This window comes from Aegilops tauschii, chromosome 4 (assembly GCF_002575655.3).
Source record: "Aegilops tauschii subsp. strangulata cultivar AL8/78 chromosome 4, Aet v6.0, whole genome shotgun sequence".
Classification (NCBI taxonomy): domain Eukaryota; kingdom Viridiplantae; phylum Streptophyta; class Magnoliopsida; order Poales; family Poaceae; genus Aegilops; species Aegilops tauschii.
Genome location: NC_053038.3, coordinates 84,070,702 through 84,095,233, shown reverse-complemented (window position 1 = coordinate 84,095,233; position 24,532 = coordinate 84,070,702).

Below are 24,532 nucleotides of genomic sequence, written 5' to 3'. Positions count from 1 at the left end.
TAGTCGTGCCTCTAAGACTAGCTCAAGTGTTGCATGATGATTATGTTTTCCCAATCATGGGCATGTCTATGCCAAGCAATTTTGAGGGCACAATGTCAGGAAGGACATTTGTGTTGAATCAACCCGAATTGATGTTATGCTATGAGATACATTCGTCACAAGTTAATGGTTTATAACACAGAGATAGTTAATGTTTGCATAATTCCTTAGACCATGAGAGTATCGAGTTTCTTCATGCTTGCTTCATGAACTTTGGGGTTTGTTAAACGTCATCCGTAACTGGATGGCTATTACGGCGACTTACGGGTTCATGGGAAAGTATGTTAAGTGACTTGATAGCTCGAGATTGGGATTTGCTCCTCCGACGATGGAGAGATATACTCGGGCCCTCTCGGTGTTACGGTGTCCATCATCGTCTGGCCAGACACTTTGTGATTGATGCCGGAACACGAAACGAGAAAAGAGAACAAAACCGGTAACGAGGTAACTAGCATAGTGGACAAGTTGTTGATCCACGGGAATGCCAACATGTCTCACCTCGGGTATTTGTAACATATCGCGAAGCAACAGGAATAGCACACGGCAACTGGAGGTTCACTCGAATATTTATTCGTGTGGGTATAGGGGTCAATATGGGTGTCCACGCTCCGATGTTGATCATTGATCGGAAGGGGTTCCGGGTCATGTCTATACTTCACCGAACCTATAGGGTCACACGCTTAAGGGTCATCTATCTGCTGAATACTAGACAGGGAGTCTGAGAGAAAATCACAGAAAAAGTTTCGGACAGCGGAATCGTACCGCAGAGAGAGGTCATCGGATAAGTTTCGATGATACCAAAAAGTTGTTTCGGGATACACCATTAAGTCAAATTGGTTTCGGCACATGCCTGATAATTCTTGGAGGATGCCAGAATCATTCTGGAAGCTTTTTGGAATTTTCAGAAATAAAAACCAAAAATGTTTCGGAGCTGCCGGTACCGCTTTGGTTGTTTTTCGCAGATGAAATTCACTAATCTGAAATTCTTTCAGAACGAATCCAAAATCATTTTAGTGGGTACTGGAATTATTCTAAGACCCACAGAAATATTTTCGGATTTAATGGACGCGAAAAATTGTCTTCATGAATAGTGAAAACGCATTCTTGTTTGCTTTTCGCAGATGAAAATCACTAAACCGAAATTGTTTCGGAACGCGTTGAAAATTATTTTAGTGGGTACTGGAAATGTTTTGAGCCCACATAAATATTTTCAGTTCGAACGGACGCTGAAAAATGTCGTCATGAATAGTGAAAGTGCTTTTTGCTTGGCTTCTTGGAGAAGCCACCTTGAGGGCCTTTTTGGTATTTCCCCCCTTGGCTTCTTGGAGAAGCCACCCTTGGGCTTGGCCTATAAATAGGGGTGGAGGGGGCTGCCTAAAGGATCATCCCTTGCTCTCATACACATGCCATGCATTATCTGGCTTCTTCTCTCCCTCCCACGAAAAGAGTTTCGTAGAGCCATAAGGCTGTCTGGGTTCCGGCAGGAACTAGTTCTGGACGGCGAAGCCCTGCCGGATAGATGACACCGTATGTGTGCAACTCTGTAGAGAGATCGTAGTTTCGGTCTTAGTTCGTGCGTGCCTCCCGAAGGGCTGTCCGTGTGACCGTCCGAGTTTCGAAGGTTCTCCCGAAGGGCTGTCCGAGTGACCATTCGAGTTTCGAAGGTCCTCCCGAAGGGCTGTCCGCGACACCGTCCGGGGGGCTGTTCGACCGCCTCCCGGAGGGCTGTCTGAGGAGCAGATGAGGGTTTACATCCTCGCGGTTGGGAGGTTGTAAATCCTAGCTGCGGGGATCTGCACCGCCGATCGTCATCGACTCTACTTCCCGCTACGCTACGAGTCGGTAACGAAAAGATCAAACCATGTATGCAGTCTCCATAGTGGTCCTGGGCTGGTGCGTAGGTCAGAAATTTTTTGTTTTCTGCTGCGTTACCCTACAATTATGAATAAGGAAATATAAGATAACAACTTTATTATTGCCTCTAGGGCATATTTCCTTCAACGTGTGTCTTGCCTCGTGAGGGTCTTGCTCGTGAAGTCCAATAGAGGGCCACTCATTGGGCCCGGGATATGCGCCGTGTGCCGGGCCGCAGGTAGACAGGCCTGGGTACCCCCAATAGCACGGGCCTGACAACCTCAGTATGAGTTCCATGCCGAACAAAGGCCTAACTCAGAAGCCAATGCCCAAAATGCCAAGGCTTCACGATGGTACATCAACTGAGTGCTCCTTCAGCGTGCTTAACTTAAAACAACACAATACCTTCTTTGATAGAGCCAAGAATCCATACAAGAAGCTGATGACCCACAAGTATAGGGGATCAATCATAGTGCTTTCGATAAGTAAGAGTGTCGAACCTAACAAGGAGCAGTAGGAAATGACAAGCGGTTTTCAGCAAGGTAATTTCTGTAGGCACTGAAATTGCCGGTAACAATTAGTTTGATAACAAGATAATTTGTAACGAGCAAGTAATAGTAACGGTAATAAAAGTGCAGTAAGGTAGCCCAATCCTTTTTGTAGCAAAGGACGGGCCGGAACGGTCTCTTATAGTAAGCAAAGCGTTCTTGGGGACACACGGGAATTCCATCTAGTCACTTTATCATGTTTGTTTGATTCGCGTTCGCTACTTTAATATGATATGTGGGTGGGTCCGTGCTTGGGTGTTGTTCTTACTTGAACAAGTCTCCCAATTATGATTAACCCCTCTCGCAAGCATCCGCAACTACGAAAGAAGAATTAAGATAAAATCTAACCATAGCATTAAACTTATGGATCCAAATCAGCCCCTTACGGAATAACACATAAACTAGGGTTTAACCTTCTGTAACTCTAGCAACCCATCATCTAATAACTACTCCACAATCATTCCCTTAGGCCCAAAGATGGTGAAGTGTCATGTAGTCGACGTTCACATAACACCACTAAGGGAATCACAACATACATATCGAACGAATACCAAATTCACATGATTACTTATGACAAGACTTCTCACATGTCCTCAAGAACAAAAGTAACTAGTCACAAAACATATTCATGATCATGATCAGAGGGGTATTGAATTGCATAATAGATCTGAACATATAATCTTCCACCAAGTAAACCATCTAGCATCAACTACGAGATGCAATCAACACTACTAGTCACCCACAGGTACCAATCTGAGGTTTTAATACAAAGATTGAACACAAGAGATTGACTAGGATTTTGAGATGAGATGGTGCTATTGAAGATGTTGATGATGATTGGCCCTCCCACGATGAGAGGGTTGTTGGTGATGACGATAGCTTCGATGTCCCCCTCCCAGAGGGAAGTATCCCCGGCGGTATCACTCCGCCGGAGAGCAAAAGAGCTCCTGCCCAAGTTCCGCCTCGATATGGCGGCGCTCCATCTCAAAAGTCATCTCCTTACTTTTTCTAGGGCAAATGACCTTATATACCAGAAGATGGGCATCGGAGGCTGGCCAGGGGGTCCACTACCCACCAGGGCGTGCCAGGGGAGTAGGCGCGCTCTGGTGCCTAGTGGGCACCTGGGTGGCCCCCTCTGGTTTATTTTCCCCAATACTTTTTGTATATTCCAAAATAAATCTCCGTAAAATTTCAGCTCATTTGGAGATGTGCAGAATAGATATCTCTGATGTTGATTTTTCAGGTCCAGAATTCCAGCTGTCGGTAATCTCCCTCTTTGTGTAAACCTTGCATAATATGAGAGAAAAGGCATTAGAATTACTCCACAAAGTGTTATATTGAATAAAAAACACTATAAATAACAGTAGGAAAACATGATGCAAAATGGACGTATCAGAAGCCACGAATGCCTTCTGACCGATTCTAGAGCTATCTGCAGCGCAACTACTACATGTGCATCATATACAATCAAGACAGGATTTTCCTCATGAGCGTCTCTGTTGTGATGCCATGGCTGGTCTGTTGTGCTTAGAAGAAGGCCTTGACTGCTTCAGAGATTTTGTCCTGCTTCCTTTTGTTGTGGACAAGGAACATTGGAATGAAGAATTGCTGCTCCAGTTATATGGCACATTGCACATCTCAGGCTACAACAGGGATCCGAAGACATGGATCCTTGAGTGGATGACAGGTTGTCACACCCTGATTTTTGGCCCTTTCTTTTTCTTTTGATTTTCTGAATTTTTTGCTTGAGTTTTCTTTTTCTGTGGCTATGTGGTCTGGAAACTGAAGAAGATGACCTCTTCTTTCTTTCCAAAGTGGCTTGTCATCCCCATATCCATCCCAAGGCTTTGCCATTTGCATCTTGGACCAACCCCAATATTCTTTTCCTTGGGAATATTCATTTTTCTATTAAAGGAATAATCCTTTTTGCCCTAGGTTGTGAAGCAACCTATATTTCCATCCCTCCTAAAATTCCAAAATAATTCTCATAAATTGTTTGGGTCATATATTCCTCAAATATGGCAAAATATTTTATTTGCCATGTTCCTCACCATGCTCAATTAATTCCTTTCCTATTTTGTCCTGAATGGAAGTTTGTGAAGCAAGTCCCATTTACCTTTGTCCAATTGACCTCAAACTTTTTGGACACCTTTTCATGTCCAAATCATTGCCTCATGCAAAAATTCAACTCCATTTGCCTAGTAAATATTCCTGAGCAATTTTTCAAAGTTCCTGTCTGAGGGAATTCATTGTGAAGGAAGTACTAGCTAGGTTAATCCAATTGAGTTGAATTTTTGCATGGTCCTTCTTATCATCAAATAAAAACTCTCCTCAAGATTTGAGCTCATTTTATCCATCCATGTGAGCACACCTTCAAATCTTTATTTCTGTCCAAATTTTTAGTTAGTGAAGCAAGTATATTTTATCTTGCTCCATTACTGCTGAAAGTTTTCCAGGACCTTCTCCTACCCAGATACCCTCCCTCCACCAATTTTGGGACCAACTCATCAAGCCCTTATTTCTCTAGCATTTTCCCAAGTTTCCGGACACAAAGGATAGTTGTGAAGGAAGTACCATTTTGGCAAGTCCATTTGGTATGAAATTTTTACAGCATCTTCATATGTCGAAATAACCTTGTCTTGCCAAATATCAGCTCAAGTGGCTTCATCATTTGAGTGCATCATCACAATCTCTTTTCTAGACCATTTTGGTCACAAAGAAAATATATTAATTATTGGTCCATTTATCCTCAAACTCCCCAGGATCGCAGTCCTTCCTCAGTTAAACCTCTCAGACAACAGCTTTGGCTCCAATCAATTTCCTGTTGATCACGAGTGCACATCCAAATTTGCAACAACAAACTTCAATGGAGTAATCACATCGATCCAGAGCCTGCCTTGTTAATCTATCACCTCCTGTCTTTTCCTGGGAGAAGGGACTACACCTTAGATAGCGTTTGCCGGCCTCTCGAGTCCTCTCCATGCCCGTCAGCGCGGTGAACACTGACTTGGCATGAAGTGGACGCGAGCTGGCTGTCGTTTTGCTCGGGCCCCTTCTCTGCTCAACGTTCCAGTGCGCCCGTGCATGTCCAGCGTGTTCCCATCGTCGTCGCCGTCCCCCTGGACCTCTCTCCCCCTCCGACAGCCCGCTCGCTCGCGCTCGTCGCCGCGCGCCCACGGGAAATCTGTAGCCGGCCGTCGTCTTCCTCTGTTGGCTTCTTCCCCCTCGTGATCTTTGGCCTTGCGCTACTCCGTGAACCCCTCTGAACCTATCTCGCGTCGCCGTCCGAGCTTGGCCGCGAGCACACGCGTACGCGGCCATGGCCGAGCCACGGCCACGCATCCGCGGCCTCCTCCCTCGGCCACGGCTATAAATAGACCTCCCTGAGGCCATCCGAGCACTCCACCAGCTCCACTTTCCTCCTCTACCCCTCCCCGAACACCCCCCGGAGCTCGAGCCGCCCTCCTCGCCCTCCATTGCCACCATAGCCGCCGCCGGTGCCCGGCTAAATTAGCTCGAGCCGAGCCCTCCCTCTCCTCATAGCCACCACCACGACATTCCCTAGAGTCCAGAGCCCCTCCCCATCCCCTCATTGAGTCGCCAGAGCCCCTATTGCCGTCGTCCCTAAGCTGGGTCGCCGCCGCCCGTGCTCTCTGTGATGGTGAGCCGCCGCGTCCCCGTTACTCCTCAGCTTCCCCAACCGGTCCAGGCGGCTGCGCCGTGTCACGCCGAGCTCATCCAGGTGCGGAGCGCCGCGGGAGGCGTCCGGAGTCGCCGGGACGAGCGCCGGTGTCGTGCCCCTCCCTCTGCTTCGTCGGGCGCTAGCGAAGGAAGACGAAGACGAAGGCTAGTCGGGCCCCATCCCTGCGGGACCCACCAGTCAGCGAGACTAGGCCCGGCCCTGCACCCTGCTGACTGGATTAAGTGGAGGCGGAAACTACCAAGTACGTTTTCGCTTTCAGAAAGCGTATTATCGCTCTCGTTCAATAAAAGTACGTTTTCCTTTTCTGAAAGCGTATTTACTCTCTGTTTCACCCTGGAATGTGTTTTCCCTAAGCGAAGGCATATTCTTTAAAGTACGCTTTCTGTTTTTCTGTCCAGGCCCAGTTTGTAAAGATTTTTCTTACAGATAGGTCCCTCGTAAAAAACCCCGCCTAACTTTTTGACCGTAACTCCGATCGAGGTGAATCCAAAGCCTATGTTTTCGTCTCGTCGAGCCCGTTATGTTCTTATCATTTTCACTATGGTTTGACATAATGGAAATGACATTATTTCCCTTGCCCCTAATCACCCCCTCCGAGGGAGAACACTTTTCCAACGATTCCTTCCGCGAGCTTTCCGCACTTCTCCCCGGTGTATTCTTCACCCCCATGCAAGCCACAACAACCACTTGCATGATTCCATGCAGTAGCCATGGTTTTATACTTGAACATTTAAATAAGTGCTTGTTTGTCTGCAACTGTTATCAGTGTTTCGGTTACGCTTATGGATCTATGTTTATTTTCATGCTATGTTCATATGCACCTGGTTATCATGTATTCTTACTAGTATTATTTTCGTATGGCATGCTTGGTAGTAGTACATGTGGGTATTGGTCATGTTCTTCAGTGCATGATCATCGTCTGCTACCGAGTACCGTTGGTATACATGTTCCTTTGCATCTAGCTGGTTATATGTTTGCTTGGTAGTAATCTTGATATGTTCTTGCATGGTATTTCTTTATGATGCTAGTGGTGTAACACCCCAGATGTAACTTTCCATATTTGTAACTCCAACTCTTACCATTTTCGGCTATGTGCTATGATATTCCCTTCGTGGTCAGGTGTTATTTTTCGTTTTGCATTTTGTCCATGTCATGCATCTCATATCATGTCATCATGTGCATCTCATTTGCATACGTGTTCGTCTCATGCATCCGAGCATTTTCCCCGTTGTCCGTTTTGCAATCCGACACTCCCACATGCACCGGCGCACCCCCTTTTCGTTTCTTTTTGTGAGCGGGTGTTGAACGTTCTCGGAATGGAAGATCAAATTCAAGGCTTTCTTGCCAACCTCATAGTCTCTCCTACTTTGGAAGATCAAATTCGTGAGGCACAACTCCCGGATACCATGGTGAAGAAGGTGAAACGTGGCATCGACAAGGGTCTTTCCAAATACAAGTGCTATCGCATTGATGACAGAGACACTTTATTCTTCGAGGACCGGATTGTGGTTCCTAAAGGTGATCTAAGGAAAGTCATTATGAACGAGGCGCACAATTCTCTTCTTTCCATTCATCCTGGAAGTACGAAGATGTACCATGACCTCAAGCAGTCGTATTGGTGGACTCGAATGAAACGAGAAATCGCTCAATTCGTGAACGAATGTGATGTCTATCGAAGAGTGAAAGCAGAACATCAACGACCAGCTGGTCTCCTCCAACCTCTTGCTATCCCAGAATGGAAGTTTGATCATATCGAAATGGACTTCGTGACTAGATTTCCAAAGTCCAAGCGTGGAAATGATGCTATCTTCGTTGTCATCGACAAGCTTACTAAAGTGGCTCATTTCCTTCCAATCAAAGAATCAATCACAGCAGCTCAGTTGGCAAAGCTATACACCTCCAGAATTGTCTCCTTGCACGGCATTCCACAATTGATTTCTTCAGATCGTGGAAGCATCTTCACTTCTAAGTTCTGGGATTCCTTCCAGAAGGCCATGGGCACCAACATTCGCTTCAGCACAGCTTTCCATCCTCAAACTAGTGGCCAAGTCGAGCGAGTAAATCAAATTCTTGAAGATATGCTCAGGGCTTGTGTCATTTCCTTTGGCATGAAATGGGAAGATTGTCTTCCATATGCCGAATTCTCCTACAACAACAGCTTCCAAGCAAGTTCGGGCAAGGCCCCATTCGAGATTCTCTATGGCAGAAAGTGCCGTACTCCTCTCAATTGGTCAGAGACTGGTGAACGCCAACTTCTTGGCAATTACTTAATCACAGAGGCTGAAGAAATGTGTAAAGTCATCCGTGAAAATCTCAAAGCTGCGCAATCGCGCCAGAAGAGTTACTATGATAGTAAGCACCGTGACTTGGTTTTCGAGATCGGAGACCATGTCTACCTCCGCGTCTCTCCAATGAAAGGCACTCGTCGCTTCGGTATCAAAGGGAAGCTTGCCCCTAGATACGTGGGTCCTTTCAAGATCATTGGCAAAAGAGGCGACCTCGCCTATCAACTTGAGCTTCCCTCCAACTTCGCAAACGTGCACGGTGTGTTCCACGTGTCACAGCTTCGCAAGTGCTTCAAGACGCCTGAGCGCACCATCAACTTCGAAGAGATTGATCTCAAAGAAGATTTGTCTTATCATGAGCATCCCGTTGCCATTCTTGAAGAAACTGAGTGCAAGAATCGCAACAAGTCTATCAAATTCCTGAAAGTGAAGTGGTCGCGCCATTCCGACCGAGAAGCCACCTGGGAGCACGAGGACCATCTCCGTTCCGAATATCCGGAGTTCTTTCAGTCCTAGATCTCGGGACGAGATCCTCTCGTAGTGGTGGAGTGTTGTAACACCCCGGATGTAACTTTCCATATTTGTAACTCCAACTCTTGCCATTTTCGGCTATGTGCTATGATATTCCCTTCGTGGTCGGGTGTTGTTTTTCGTTTTGCATTTTGTTCATGTCATGCATCTCATATCATGTCATCATGTGCATCTCATTTGCATACGTGTTCGTCTCATGCATCCGAGCATTTTCCCCGTTGTCTGTTTCGCAATCCGACACTCCCACATGCACCGGCGCACCCCCTTTTCGTTTCTTTTCGTGAGCGGGTGTTGAACGTTCTCGGAATGGACCGAGTCTTGTCAAGTGGCCTTGGTATACCACCGGTAGACCACCTGTCAAGTTTCGTGCCATTTGGAGGTCGTTTGATGCTCCAACGGTTAACCGGGTAACCGCAAAGTCCTTTTGTGTGTTGCAGCAAAACCCCCCTCCAAACAGCCCAAAACCCCTCTAAGTCCCTTCCATGCTCTCGGTCGTTCGATCACGATCGTGTGGGCCAAAACCGCACTCCATTTGGAGTCTTCTAGCTCCCTCTACCTATAAAAACACCCCCCTCCGAAATCTTCGCAGATCAAACCCTAGCAAAAATCACCCCGCCGTCACCGGACGTGTCCACTCCGGGCGGACGCTTCGCCGCCGCCGTGCCCGACCAACGGGATGCCGACAGGTGGCGCCCCGCGCCCACATCGCCACCGGCCCGCCGGGGCCCGTGCGGGGCCCTCCCGGCCCGCGTCGCCTCCGCCCGCCGCCCCGCGGCCCGCGGCTCCCAGCGCCGCCGCGCCCGTCGCCTCCGCCGCGGGAGCCCGCGCCCGCCGCCTGCCGTACCTCGCCGCCTCCGCCGACCGTCTCCGTCCGCCCCGACGCCGGCGCGCCGCCTCCCCGCGCCCGAGGACTCCGGCGACCGCGCCTGTGACGCCCCCGATTTGACCGTACACTAATCATGCACGCAAATGTGTACGATCAAGATCAGGGACTCACGGGAAGATATCACAACACAACTCTAAAACATAAATAAGTCATACAAGCATCATAATACAAGCCAGGGGCCTCGAGGGCTCGAATACAAGTGCTCGATCACAGACGAGTCAGCGGAAGCAACAATATCTGAGTACAGACATAAGTTAAACAAGTTTGCCTTAAGAAGGCTAGCACAAACTGGGATACAGATCGAACGAGGCGCAGGCCTCCTGCCTGGGATCCTCCTAACTACTCCTGGTCGTCGTCAGCGGGCTGCACGTAGTAGTAGGCACCTCCAGTGTCGTAGGTGTCGTCGTCGACGGTGGCGTCTGGCTCCTGGACTCTAGCATCTGGTTGCGACAACCAGGTAGAAAGGAAAGGGGGAAAAGAGGGAGAGAAGCAACCGTGAGTACTCATCCAAAGTACTCGCAAGCAAGGAGCTACACTACATATGCATGGATATATGTGTAAAGGGGCATATCAGTGGGATGAACTGCAGAATGCCAGAATAAGAGGGGGGATAGCTAATCCTGTCGAAGACTACGCTTCTGGCCATCTCCATCTTGCAGCATGTAGAAGAGAGTAGATTGAAGTCCTTCAAGTAGCGTCGCATAGCATAATCCTACCCGGCGATCCCCTCCTCGTCGCCCTGTTAGAGAGCGATCACCGGGTTGTATCTGGCACTTGGAAGGGTGTATTTTATTCAGTATCCGGTTCTAGTTGTCATAAGGTCAAGGTACAACTCCGGGTCGTCCTTTTACCGAGGGACACGGCTATTCGAATAGATAAACTTCCCTGTAGGGGTGCACCACATAACCCAACACGCTCGATCCCATTTGGCCGGACACACTTTTCTGGGTCATGCCCGGCCTCGGAAGATCAACACGTCGCAGCCCCACCTAGGCTCAACAGAGAGGTCAACACGCCGGTCTAAATCCTATGCGCGCAGGGGTCTGGGCCCATCGCCCATTGCACACCTGCACGTTGCGAGGGCGGCCGGAAGCAGACCTAGCCTAGTGGCGTTCCAGTCCAATCCGGCGCGCGCCGCTCCGTCGGTGACGTCAAAAAGAGCTTCGGCTGATACCACGACGCCGGGATACCCATAACTACTCCCGCGTAGATGGCTAGTGCGTATAGACCAAATGGCCAGACTCAGATCAAATACCAAGATCTCGTTAAGCGTGTTAAGTATCCGCGAACGTCGACCAGGGCCAGGCCCACCTCTCACCTAGGCGGTCTCAACCTGCCCTGTCGCTCCGCCACAAAGATCCACTTGCGGGTACTCCTACGAGCCGACCTGACTTTAGTCATCACATGTGTCATGTATATAGTATAAAGTGTATACCCGTGATCACCGCCCAAGTGATCACGGCCCGATAGTATAGCACAGCAGACGGACAAGAATGTAGGGCCACTGATGGAAAACTAGCATCCTATACTAAGCATGTAGGATTGCAGGTAAAGGTAACAACAGTAGAAACAAGGACAGGCTATGCATCAGGATAGGATAACGGAAAGTAGTAACATGCTACACTACTCTAATGCAAGCAGTATAGAGAAGAATAGGCGATATCTGGTGATCAGGGGGGGGCTTGCCTGGTTGCTCTGGCAAGTAGGAGGAGTCGTCAACTCCGTAGTCGAACTAGGCAGCAGCAGTGTCGGTCTCGTAGTCTACCGGAGAGAAGAGGGGGAAGAAACAGTAAATACAATGCAAACATAAGCATGACGATGCGTGACATGACAATGAGCAGTCCTAGGTGTGTCCTAACGCGACAGTAGGTGGTACCGGCGAAGGGGGGGAACATCCGGGAAAGTATTCCCGCTGTTTCGCGTTTTCGGATAGACGGACCGGAGGGGGAAAGTTGCGAGTTCGATAGGTTAGGGAGGTGTGGTGGACGAACGGACTGCGCATCCGGATTCGTCTCGTCGTTCTGAGCAACTTTCATGTAGAAAGTATTTTCATCTAAGCTACGGTTTAAAAGATATGATTTTCTAAAGATTTACTAATTTCTGGAATTTAATTAATCATTTAATTTAGTTCGAAATTGGATTTATGACATCAGCATGATGTCATGCTGACTTCAGCAGTCAACAGGGGTTGACTAAGTCAAACTGACATGTGGGTCCAGTGGGACCCACCTGTCATTCTCTGTTTAGGTTAATTAGGGTTTAGCTAAACTAATTACTGTTTAATTAAATTAGCTAATTAATTAGATTAATTTAAACAGGATTAATTAACTTAATTAATTTAGTTAATTAATTAATTAATTAAATTTATTTTTATTATTTGCTTTATTTATATTATTATTATTATTTTTTTAATTTTTTTTAAACTTGTTCTCTGGGCGGGGCCCATGTGTCATAGGCCCCAGGGGGCCATAGTGGTTTTGGGCGCGGGTGCGGGCACGCAGGCCCGTGGCCACCAGAGGGGCACCGGCGACAGCAGGGCACGGCGAGGCCGGCCGCCGGAGGCGACAGCGGTGAGGCCACGGCGGGGCGGCGCCAGGGCGCGGCGGAGAGGCCTCAGCGGGGTGAGGCGCTGGGCGCGGCCAGCGCGCGGGAGCGCGTACAAGCACGCGCTGGGCGCAGCGGGGGGGGGGGGGGGACGGCGCCGACGACAGTGGCGAACGAGCTAGGGGAGGGGAGGCCGGAGCACAGGGGAAAGAGGAGGGCGCGGGGCTCACAGTGAGCCAGAAGGGGATGGCAGCGGCTCATGGTGGTGCTTGAGGCAGCGAGGTCGGGGGCGACGGTGACGAGGAGGAGGCAGTCCGTCGAAGGCGGAGGCACGTCGAGCTCCGGGCGGCGAGGATCCAGCGACCGGGGCGGCGGGGTGGTTCGGTTCCAGGCGTCGAGCGGCGGGGCGGTCCTGCTTGAGGTGAAGCTGCGGGCGCACGGGGCCTCCATGGCCGGCGGGTCGGGCGCGTCGGGGAAGGCCGTCGCCGTCGGGCGGCGATGGGAGGCGCTGGTCAGCGCCAGCGCGGGAGAGGCGGGGTCGGGGTCAGGGGCGATAGGGATCGCCCGGATCCAGCACAGAGTGGGGAAGGAGTGGAGGAAGGCGGGGCGGCGCTGGGGGTGGGCGTCGAGTGGCGGCGTTGGCGACGGGGACAGCGAGCGCGTCGGGGGACGGGGGCGCCGGCTGCCCCGATCTAGATCGGGTCGGGGGGGGAGGAGCGAGGGAGAGAGGGGGGTGGGGTAGTAGGGGGGCGACGGGGTGGATAGGGTTCCACCGACAAGGGGATAAGGGGAGTGGTGCTGGGCCGCAGCTGGGCCGGCCTGTTGCTGGGCCGGAGCCCAGTTGGGGGTTGCTTTCCTCCTTTTTTTTGTCTTTACCATTTCTTTTTTTGTAGTTTTACAAAAATTACCACTAGTGCCTAAATTTGTATTTAACAAACTACTGTGAGATTAATCCTTAACCCATAATAAAATAGTTTAGCATTTTATAAATTCAATAGGCATTTGTTTAATTGTTTTCACTATTGTTTTAATTGTTTTAGAGCCTTTAAATATTTTATCAAAGCTTGTTTTCTCCACCATGATTACTTACGATTTATTTGACACAACCCGAACATTTTAGTTTTGATATTTGAAAATTTTACTGTTTGCCTATATTTTAGATTTAATTTGAATCGTTTTTGAACTAACTCCAGTTATCAACAGTAACCGAGGTGACGTGGCACCATTAGCAGAGGTTTACTGTAGCTTGATTATCCGGGCGTCACAGCGCCCCCCATCTCCGGCTCCCCTCCCTCGCCGTCTCTCTCCTCCTCCAGCGCGCCAACTCCGTCCGTCCTCAACTCCGGCGACTCACCCGAGCTCGAGCCCGCGCCGATCCGATCTGGATCCTCCCGGTTGACTTTTCCCCCTCTCGAATCTTCCAAGTCTTGAGATATTTTCATTATATGCTCCTGTTCATCGCATCATAACTCTCTGCATATAGCTCCGTTTTGTGCGTGTAATATATCTAAATGTTCGTCTCTAGATGCTCCTCATTTTGTTCCATTATGCAATGTTCATTTGAGTCCATCTTGATGCCCAAATCTCTGGTGCAAGAGTGCTATATGCTGTTAACTGCTGTTACTTATCAGAACTTGAGGATTTGTTATTTTTGTTGCTATTGATGTGTGCATCTCATGGGCATGAGCTCTACATGTCTTTTGATGTATGCCATACCATCTTTACAGAGGTGTATGCTATGTATTTTTGTGATCTCTGTGGTGACTAGCACAAGCATGCAAACTAGGCTTCGTGATGTTTCTGATTTCAGGGGCGTAGTAATTTTGCTAAGTCTGTGACTGATGTTATTTTGTTGCTATGTATCCATGTGTCTACAGAGAGATCCATCCTCTTTTTGGAGATGTTCAGTAAGGATGATTTGTAGATATAGTTGTGCTCTAGTGGTCCGCCTTTCCACGGTTGGTTTTACAGTGGTCTCGTAGTGTCTTAAAGAGTCCTTGGCCATGCCGACTCGGGGACGCTTCGTATGTCATGTGCACTGCCTTGTACATGATGGTGCTGTACGATCGAGCTCGTGTGGGCCCCACCACGAAAACTTCGGACGAAATCTCTATCATATGTTTGTTCCGGCTTATTCTGCAAGCCAATACTTTGTTTTGTTTTGAATTGTGGTATTCGAGTTGCTTCGAAGTCAAATGTTGATTCCATACCTTTTTCTAAGTGGCTTCTCAACTTAATGGAAGTGTGATGATTTACTATTGAATTCATTCGTTCATCCTCGTTCGAATGTTTATTGTGAAGACTATATGTTGCAATTTCTATCCGTTGATTCAATTTGCCTATCTGTCTATCAAGATGCTAACGGATGTCACCCTCTTCAGGATGGCTCCGCCAACGCGTCAGAATCCGGAACGCAATGAAGGGGGTCAGGCGAACCCTCTGCCACCACCTCCGCCTCCGGAGGCATGGCAAGCTATCATGGCAGCCACCAACGCCAATGCTCAGATGATTCTGCAACTCTTGCAAGAACGCACCCAAGGGCAAGGCAATCAAGGAAATCAAGGCCAAGGCAACAATCAGCCTCATTTCGCTACCCTCAACCAGTTTCTCGCAAATCAGCCCAAGTCTTTCAGCTACTGTGCCGAGGCCACAGATGCCGATGATTGGCTCGTGGACATCAACAAGCATTTTGAATGTAGCAATGTCAGGCCTGAGGACTTTGTCAAGTTCGCTTCTTTTCAACTCAAGGATCAAGCTACCGAGTGGTATCAACAATACAAAGATTCCAGAGGAGGTCGTGTGATTACCTGGGATGATTTCCATCGAGACTTCAAAGCTCATCACATTCCACAAAGTGTTGTTGAGAGCAAGCGTGAGGAGTTCCACAATCTCAAGCAAGGCAGCATGTCCGTGTATCAATACAATACTCAGTTTCAGAAACTCGCTCGCTTCGCTAAGCAAGACGTTCCTGATGAAAAGAGCATGATCTATCAATTCAGAGGTGGCCTCAGAGAAGATCTGCAATTGCCTCTCGTGCTTTTTGAGCCGACCAAGTATGATGATTTCTACAATATGGCACTGAAGCAAGAGGCTGCTCAGCTCAAGTGTGAGGCTTCTAAGAAGAGAGTCAGGGACGCAGTTCAGTCTTCTTCTTCCTCACTAGTGGCTGCTAAGCAACAGAAGTTCTGGTTGCCTCCTCCTCCTTCGTTTCGTTAGCCTTTCCAGCAGAAGAGCAAAGGTGGCCATGGATCTTCCCACCCACCCAACCCTGGCTATCAGAACAAGTCTCAGAATCAAGCTCCAAAGTCGAATGCTCCTTATCATCGTCCACTCTCGGAGGTGACTTGCAACAAGTGTCAGCAGAAAGGTCACTATGCTAACAAATGCTTCAACCAAAGGCGCCTTCTGCCTCCTCCTCCTATGAGATCTTCCAGCAATGCAGTGGTCAAGCATAATCCCAAGTTTGCAAGGGTTAACATGATGAACGCAGCTCAAGCGGGGGAATCTACTGATGTGATAATGGGTAATCTCTCAGTTAATGATTTTCCTGCGAAGGTTCTTTTTGACACTGGTGCATCGCTTAGTTTCATCTCAAGACCATTTGCATCTAAGCATGAGTTGCATTTCCAAGAATTGCCTAGAACGTTAGCAGTTGTCTCTCCAGGCAAATGCATGAACGCAAGCTACATGGTTTCGGATGTTTCCATCAAGATGGGGAACTATAAATTTCTGTCTAAACCAATTGTTCTTGGTGACTCGGATATTGATCTAATTCTCGGGATGGACTGGCTTTCTAAGCACAAGGCTCAACTTGATTGTGCTGCCAGGGAAATTCAATTGACACACTCTTCTGAGGATGTTATCATCTATGCCGCTCGTGATGAAACCATTCGGTTGTTTTCTCTCAATGAGAAGGGCGAGTTGGATGCTATTTCTCAAATTCCAGTCATTTGTGAGTATCAAGATGTCTTTCCAGAAGAGCTTCCGGGTATGCCTCCTCACCGGCCAGTTGAGTTCGTTATCGATCTTGAGCCGGGCACGGAACCCGTTTGCAAGTGTCCTTACAAGCTTGGACCCAAGGAGCTGAAGGAATTGAAGAAACAGCTCGATGAACAAGAGCGTCTGAGTTTGATCAGACCGAGTTCATCTCCATGGGGTTGTGGCGTTCTTTTTGTCCAGAAGAAGGATGTCACGGACCGACTTTGTGTCGACTACCGTCCATTGAACAAGAAGACAATCAAGAATAAGTATCCACTTCCCAACATCAATGAGCTATTCGAGCAACTCAAAGGTGCTAAAGTATTCTCCAAGCTTGACCTTCGTATGGGTTATCATCAGATTCGCATTCGTGAAGAAGATATTCTCAAGACAGCATTCAGAACAAGCTTTGGTTCTTATGAATATACTGTCATGTCTTTCGGCCTTGTCAATGCTCCTCCAACATTCTCTCGGATGATGAATTTCATCTTCAACCCATATACCAATGAATTCGTCCTGGTGTATCTCGATGATATTTTGGTCTTCTCCAAGAATAAGAAGGATCATGCCAAACATTTGCGATTGGTGCTCGACAAGCTCAGAGAGTATCAATTCTATGCGAAGTTTTCAAAATGTGAGTTTTGGCTTGATGAAGTTCTTTACCTCGGTCATATCATCTCTGCTAAGGGCATCGCTGTTAATCCCGAGAAGGTGTCCGCAATTGTGAATTGGGAACCTCCTCAGAATGTCAAGCAGCTTCGCAGTTTTCTTGGTCTTGCAAGCTATTGCCGAAGATTCGTTGAGAATTTCTCTAAGATTGCAAAGCCTCTTTCCAACCTCCTCCAGAAGCATGTGAAGTATGTCTGGTCTCCTGAGTGTGACGTTGCTTTCAACACTCTCAAAGAGAAACTCGTCACAGCTCCTGTCTTAACTCCTCCTGACGAATCCAAACCATTCGAAGTTTTCTGTGATGCTTCTCTTCAAGGTCTCGGTGCTGTGTTAATGCAAGAGAAGAAAGTTGTGGCCTATACCTCTCGTCAGTTGAAGCCCAACGAAAAGAACTACCCCACTCACGATCTTGAGTTGGCGGCAGTTGTCCATGCATTAATAACATAGAGACATCTCTTATTGGGAAGAAAAGTGGACATATTCACCGATCACAAGAGTCTCAAGTACATCTTCACTCAACCCAACCTCAACCTCAGGCAGACTCGATGGGTCGAAAGGATTCAAGAGTACAATCCGAGTATTGAGTATACTCCAGGCAAGGCCAATGTCATTGCAGATGCTTTGAGCAGGAAGGCTTATTGCAACAGCTTAATCCTCAAGCCATTCCAACCGGATCTTTGTGAAGCTCTCCGCAAGCTGAATCTCCAAGTTGTTCCTCAAGGCTTTCTTGCCAACCTCATAGTCTCTCCTACTTTGGAAGATCAAATTCGTGAGGCACAACTCCCGGATACCATGGTGAAGAAGGTGAAACGTGGCATCGACAAGGGTCTTTCCAAATACAAGTGCTATCGCATTGATGACAGAGACACTTTATTCTTCGAGGACCGGATTGTGGTTCCTAAAGGTGATCTAAGGAAAGTCATTATGAACGAGGCGCACAATTCTCTTCTTTCCATTCATCCTGGAAGTACGAAGATGTACCATGACCTCAAGCAGTCGTATTGGTGGACTCGAATGAAACGAGAAATCGCTCAATTCGTGAACGAATGTGATGTCTATCGAAGAGTGAAAGCAGAACATCAACGACCAGCTGGTCTCCTCCAACCTCTTGCTATCCCAGAATGGAAGTTTGATCATATCGAAATGGACTTCGTGACTAGATTTCCAAAGTCCAAGCGTGGAAATGATGCTATCTTCGTTGTCATCGACAAGCTTACTAAAGTGGCTCATTTCCTTCCAATCAAAGAATCAATCACAGCAGCTCAGTTGGCAAAGCTATACACCTCCAGAATTGTCTCCTTGCACGGCATTCCACAATTGATTTCTTCAGATCGTGGAAGCATCTTCACTTCTAAGTTCTGGGATTCCTTCCAGAAGGCCATGGGCACCAACATTCGCTTCAGCACAGCTTTCCATCCTCAAACTAGTGGCCAAGTCGAGCGAGTAAATCAAATTCTTGAAGATATGCTCAGGGCTTGTGTCATTTCCTTTGGCATGAAATGGGAAGATTGTCTTCCATATGCCGAATTCTCCTACAACAACAGCTTCCAAGCAAGTTCGGGCAAGGCCCCATTCGAGATTCTCTATGGCAGAAAGTGCCATACTCCTCTCAATTGGTCAGAGACTGGTGAACGCCAACTTCTTGGCAATTACTTAATCACAGAGGCTGAAGAAATGTGTAAAGTCATCCGTGAAAATCTCAAAGCTGCGCAATCGCGCCAGAAGAGTTACTATGATAGTAAGCACCGTGACTTGGTTTTCGAGATCGGAGACCATGTCTACCTCCGCGTCTCTCCAATGAAAGGCACTCGTCGCTTCGGTATCAAAGGGAAGCTTGCCCCTAGATACGTGGGTCCTTTCAAGATCATTGGCAAAAGAGGCGACCTCGCCTATCAACTTGAGCTTCCCTCCAACTTCGCAAACGTGCACGGTGTGTTCCACGTGTCACAGCTTCGCAAGTGCTTCAAGACGCCTGAGCGCACCATCAACTTCGAAGAGATTGATCTCAAAGAAGATTTGTCTTATCATGAGCATCCCGTTGCCATTCTTGAAGAAACTGAGTGCAAGAATCGCAACAAGTCTATCAAATTCCTGAAAGTGAAGTGGTCGCGCCATTCCGACCGAGAAGCCACCTGGGAGCACGAGGACCATCTCCGTTCCGAATATCCGGAGTTCTTTCAGTCCTAGATCTCGGGACGAGATCCTCTCGTAGTGGTGGAGTGTTGTAACACCCCGGATGTAACTTTCCATATTTGTAACTCCAACTCTTGCCATTTTCGGCTATGTGCTATGATATTCCCTTCGTGGTCGGGTGTTGTTTTTCGTTTTGCATTTTGTTCATGTCATGCATCTCATATCATGTCATCATGTGCATCTCATTTGCATACGTGTTCGTCTCATGCATCCGAGCATTTTCCCCGTTGTCCGTTTCGCAATCCGACACTCCCACATGCACCGGCGCACCCCCTTTTCGTTTCTTTTCGTGAGCGGGTGTTGAACGTTCTCGGAATGGACCGAGTCTTGTCAAGTGGCCTTGGTATACCACCGGTAGACCACCTGTCAAGTTTCGTGCCATTTGGAGGTCGTTTGATGCTCCAACGGTTAACCGGGTAACCGCAAAGTCCTTTTGTGTGTTGCAGCAAAACCCCCCTCCAAACAGCCCAAAACCCCTCTAAGTCCCTTCCATGCTCTCGGTCGTTCGATCACGATCGTGTGGGCCAAAACCGCACTCCATTTGGAGTCTTCTAGCTCCCTCTACCTATAAAAACACCCCCCTCCGAAATCTTCGCACATCAAACCCTAGCAAAAATCACCCCGCCGCCACCGGACGTGTCCACTCTGGGCGGACGCTTCGCCGCCGCCGTGCCCGACCAACGGGACGCCGACACGTGGCGCCCCGCGCCCACATCGCCGCCGGCCCGCCGGGCCCGTGCGAGGCCCTCCCGGCCCGCGTCGCCTCCGCCCGCCGCCCCGCGGCCCGCGCCTCGCCTGCGGCTCCCAGCGCCGCCGCGCCCGTCGCCTCTGCCGCGGGAGCCCGCGCCCACCGCCTGCCGGACCTCGCCGCCTCCGCCGACCGTCTCCGTCCGCCCCGAAGCCGGCGCGCCGCCTCCCCGCGCCCGAGGACTCCGGTGACCGCGCCCCCCGTCTCCGGCTCCTCTCCCTCGCCGTCTCTCTCCTCCTCCAGCGCGCCAACTCGGTCCGTCCTCAACTCCGGCGACTCACCCGAGCTCGAGCCCGCGCCGATCCGATCTGGATCCTCCCGGTTGACTTTTCCCCCCTCTCGAATCGTCGAAGTCTTGAGATATTTGCATTATATGCTCCTGTTTATTGCATCATAACTCTCTACATATAGCTCCGTTTCGTGCATGTAATATATCAAAATGTTCGTCTCTAGATGCTCTTCATTTGGTTCCATTATGCCATGTTCATTTGAGTCCATCTTTATGCCCAAATCTCTGGTGCAAGAGTGCTATATGCTGTTAACTGCTGTTACTTATCAGAACTTGAGGATTTGTTATTTTTGTTGCTATTGATGTGTGCATCTCATGGGCATGAGCTCTACATGTGTTTTGATGTATGCCATGCCATCTTTAAAGAGGTGTATGCTATGTATTTTTGTGATCTCTGTGGTGACTAGCACAAGCATGCAAACTAGGCTTCGTGATGTTTGTGATTTCAGGGGCGTAGTAATTTTGCTGTCTGTGACTGATGTTATTTTGTTGCTATGTATCCATGTGTCTACAGAGAGATCCATGCTCTTTTTGGAGATGTTCAGTAAGGATGATTTGTAGATATAGTTGTGCTCTATCCATCCATGCCCCTGGTTGCAGTTATAGAGTGCCATAGCATGTCTTAATCTTGCTCTACTTTTGCTATAAAATATTTCTGGCAGATTGCTAACATGATATTCAATGTTGCCAAGATTGTTGTAGTTGATCCATTCATGCTATGTATTTGCTCTTGTCATGGATAGCTTCATAAACATGCCATCTTGCTGTAGATATGCTTGTTTTGTCATGCATTGCTTTGTGGTGAGTGAATCAAGCTCACAAAGATGCCTTCATAATACTGTTTCTGTCATGCTCTGTTTTCTGCTAAGTCTGAAACCTGTTAACGAAACTTGCTATGTTTACATGGTTTCCATCATATTGTCTGTTCCTTTTTGGCTTATGGTCAGTAAGGGACTTTTGTCATATGCATTTAGTAGATTCAATCCATGCCTTGTTTTGCTATGTTAAGTTCCTGTAGCATGTTGTTTGCTTGCTCTGAACTTTGCTACCTGATGCTGTTTCAGCCATGTCCAGTAATTTCACCAAGTCTCTGAACCTGATATCTTTTGCACTTTTTCCATGCTTGTTTGAACCTGCTGTGATGTGATCTAGCCGTAGCTCAGTGTTCATCTTTTGTCAAGCATCTTCTGTAGATTACTGCCATATGATTTATTGGTATGTTGGAGTGCTGTAGCATAGTTACTTGGTGTATTCTAAATGCTATCATGCTGTTAATCGCAGAATCGTGTCATTCTTGTTTTGCTTGCCATTTGCAAACCGTGCATCCGTTTCCGGTGATCTTTATATCGATTTCGACCAAAATCATCTCATCTTTCCAGTGGCATGCTTGGTTTGCCAAGTTACTTCCTTGTTCATCATTTTTCTTCCGGAGCACGCATATTGCACCGCATACCACATCTCGCATATCATACATGTTTTGCATCATGTTTGTGCATTTCCCGTGGTTGATTGTGGTTCCGTTGCTTGTGTTCTTGTTTTGGGTAGAGCCTGGAGACGAGTTCGTGAATGAGGAACCTGTTGAGTACGCTTACGAGGATCAAGCTTTCGACAACTCTGAGAACCTTGCAGGCAAGATGACCATACCCTCGAAATCACTTCTATCTTTGCTTTGCCAGTTGTTCATTCTATTGCTATGCTGCGCTACCTACCACTTGCTATATCATGCCTCCCATATTGCCATGTCAAGCCTCTAACCATCCTTTCCTAGCAAACCGTTGTTTGGCTAAGTTACCGCTTTTTCTCAGCCCTTCTTATAGCGTTGCTAGTTGCAGGTGAAGTTGAAGTTGGTTCCATGTCGGAACATGGATATTTTGGGATATCACAATATCTCTTATTTAATTAATGCATCTATATATTTGGTAAAGGGTGGAAGGCTCGGCCTTATGCCTGGTGTTTTGTTCCACTCTTGCCGCCCTAGTTTCCGTCATACCGGTATTATGTTCCTTGAGTTTGCGTTCCTTACGCGGTTGGGTGATTTATGGGACCCCCTTGATAGTTCGCCTTGAATAAAACTCCTCCAGCAAGGCCCAACCTTGGTTTTACCATTTGCCACCTAAGCCTTTTCCCTTGGGTTTTCGCGAGCCCGAGGGTCATCTTTATTTAAACCCCCGGGCCAGTGCTCCTCTGAGTATTGGTCCAACTTGTCAGTCGCCGGTGGCCACCAGGGGCAACCCTGGGCTCGCCTATCGGAAGCTTGGACAATCGGGTGTGCCCTGAGAACGAGATATGTGCAGCTCCTATCGGGATTTGTCGGCACATTCGGGCGGCTTTGCTGGTCTTGTTTTACCATTGTCGAAATGTCTTGTAAACCGGGATTCCGAGACTGATCGGGTCTTCCCGGGAGAAGGTTTATCCTTCGTTGACCGTGAGAGCTTATAATGGGCTAAGTTGGGACACCCCTGCAGGGTATTATCTTTCGAAAGCCATGCCCGCGGTTATGAGGCAGATGGGAATTTGTTAATGTCCGGTTGTAGAGAACTTGTCACTTGACTTAATTAAAATGTATCAACCGTGTGTGTAGCCGTGATGGTCTCTTCTCGGCGGGATCCGGGAAGTGAACACGGTTTGAGTTATGCATGAACGTAAGTAGTTTCAGGATCACTTCTTGATCATTTCTAGCTTCGCGACCGTTGCGTTGCTTCTCTTCTCGCTCTCACTTGCGTATGTTAGCCACCATATATGCTTAGTGCCTGCTGCAGCTCCACCTCATTACACCATCCTTTCCTACAAGTTTAAATAGTCTTGATCTCGCGGGTGTGAGATTGCTGAGTCCTCGTGACTCACAGATTCTACCAAAACAGTTGCAGGTGCCGACGATGCCAGTGCAGATGACGCAACCGAGCTCAAGTGGGAGTTCGACGAGGAACGTGGTCGTTACTATGTTTCTTTTCCTGATGATCAGTAGTGGAGCCCAGTTGGGACGATCGGGGATCTAGCATTTGGGGTTATCTTATTTGCATTTGGATTTGACCGTAGTCGGTCTATGTGTGGATTTTGGATGAGTTATGAATTAATGTATGTATTGTGTGAAGTGGCGATTGTAAGCCAACTCTCGTTATCCCATTCTTGTTCATTACATGGGATTGTGTGAAGATAACCCTTCTTGCGACAATACCACAATGCGGTTATGCCTCTAAGTCGTGCCTCGACACGTGGGAGATATAGCCGCATCGTGGGCGTTACAAGTGGTCATGCCATGCTCATGCGTAGTGTTATGATCATGCTCGTCAGTATGCCATGTTCATTTGGATATATGATTCATTGTTGTTATGCTCGATGATTGTGTTGCACCTCCATGCTCATGTTGGTATCATGCATTGTAGTTGCATCATGTTATTTTCATATGGCTCGGCTTATTGCATTCAAGTTTAACCGGACTTAAATGAACTTGAACAACTGTTGGCTGAGTCATGGTGCCACCATATCGAGCTGACCAGTGCAAGCACATTTGCCTTTTATGGTAAGGTCCTAACTGGGTCTATTGTCATGCCTCTCGCCGGTGCCTCCAACGAGGGAAGGTTATGCGCGGGCGCTACCTTGGCCGGGTAGGACGGCATAAGCCTTGTGAGCCCGAGTTTGGTCATGTGCACATGTCCCCGTTTGGGACCGTTTATTGTTTTGCCACGATGGTGGCTGTTGATGCCTTTGGTAGGCACGGGGCCACCCATGACTTAGCCCAAAGGGGAGTTGGTCGGAGTGGCCGCGAGAGTGTCATGGGAAGTAGATCGGTTTTGTCAGAATGTCATTGGTCCACCCGAATGGGAGTGTGAGGCCATGGGTTCCGTGGTGTGGGTAAAGTGCGCTACCTGATCTGCAGAGTGTGTGTGTGTTTAATCTATCGATAGCCGTGCCCGCGGATAAGGGCCCAGTTCATAGTTGGTCACACTATGGGTCAACAGTAATAATAATAATGTGCTAATAACAACCCCTGGTTCGATGATGAGAAAGAGGTTGATTGTGATCGTGAGATGATCATCGTGGTATCGAGGATACCGAGTTGTTGGATATTTGTGGTGTTATGCGAGAATCACGGGTAAAGGTCAAGCTCCTTGTGGTCACGTAATGATTACTATGGTATGGTAATACCAAGCTTGATTGGATCCTGAGATGATCGTGTGATGCCCGTGATGGTAAGCTTATGCATGTGATGGTTACGAGGTAACCCGAGCAGAGTAAGTTGGTGCATGATAGCGTCATCATGTTGC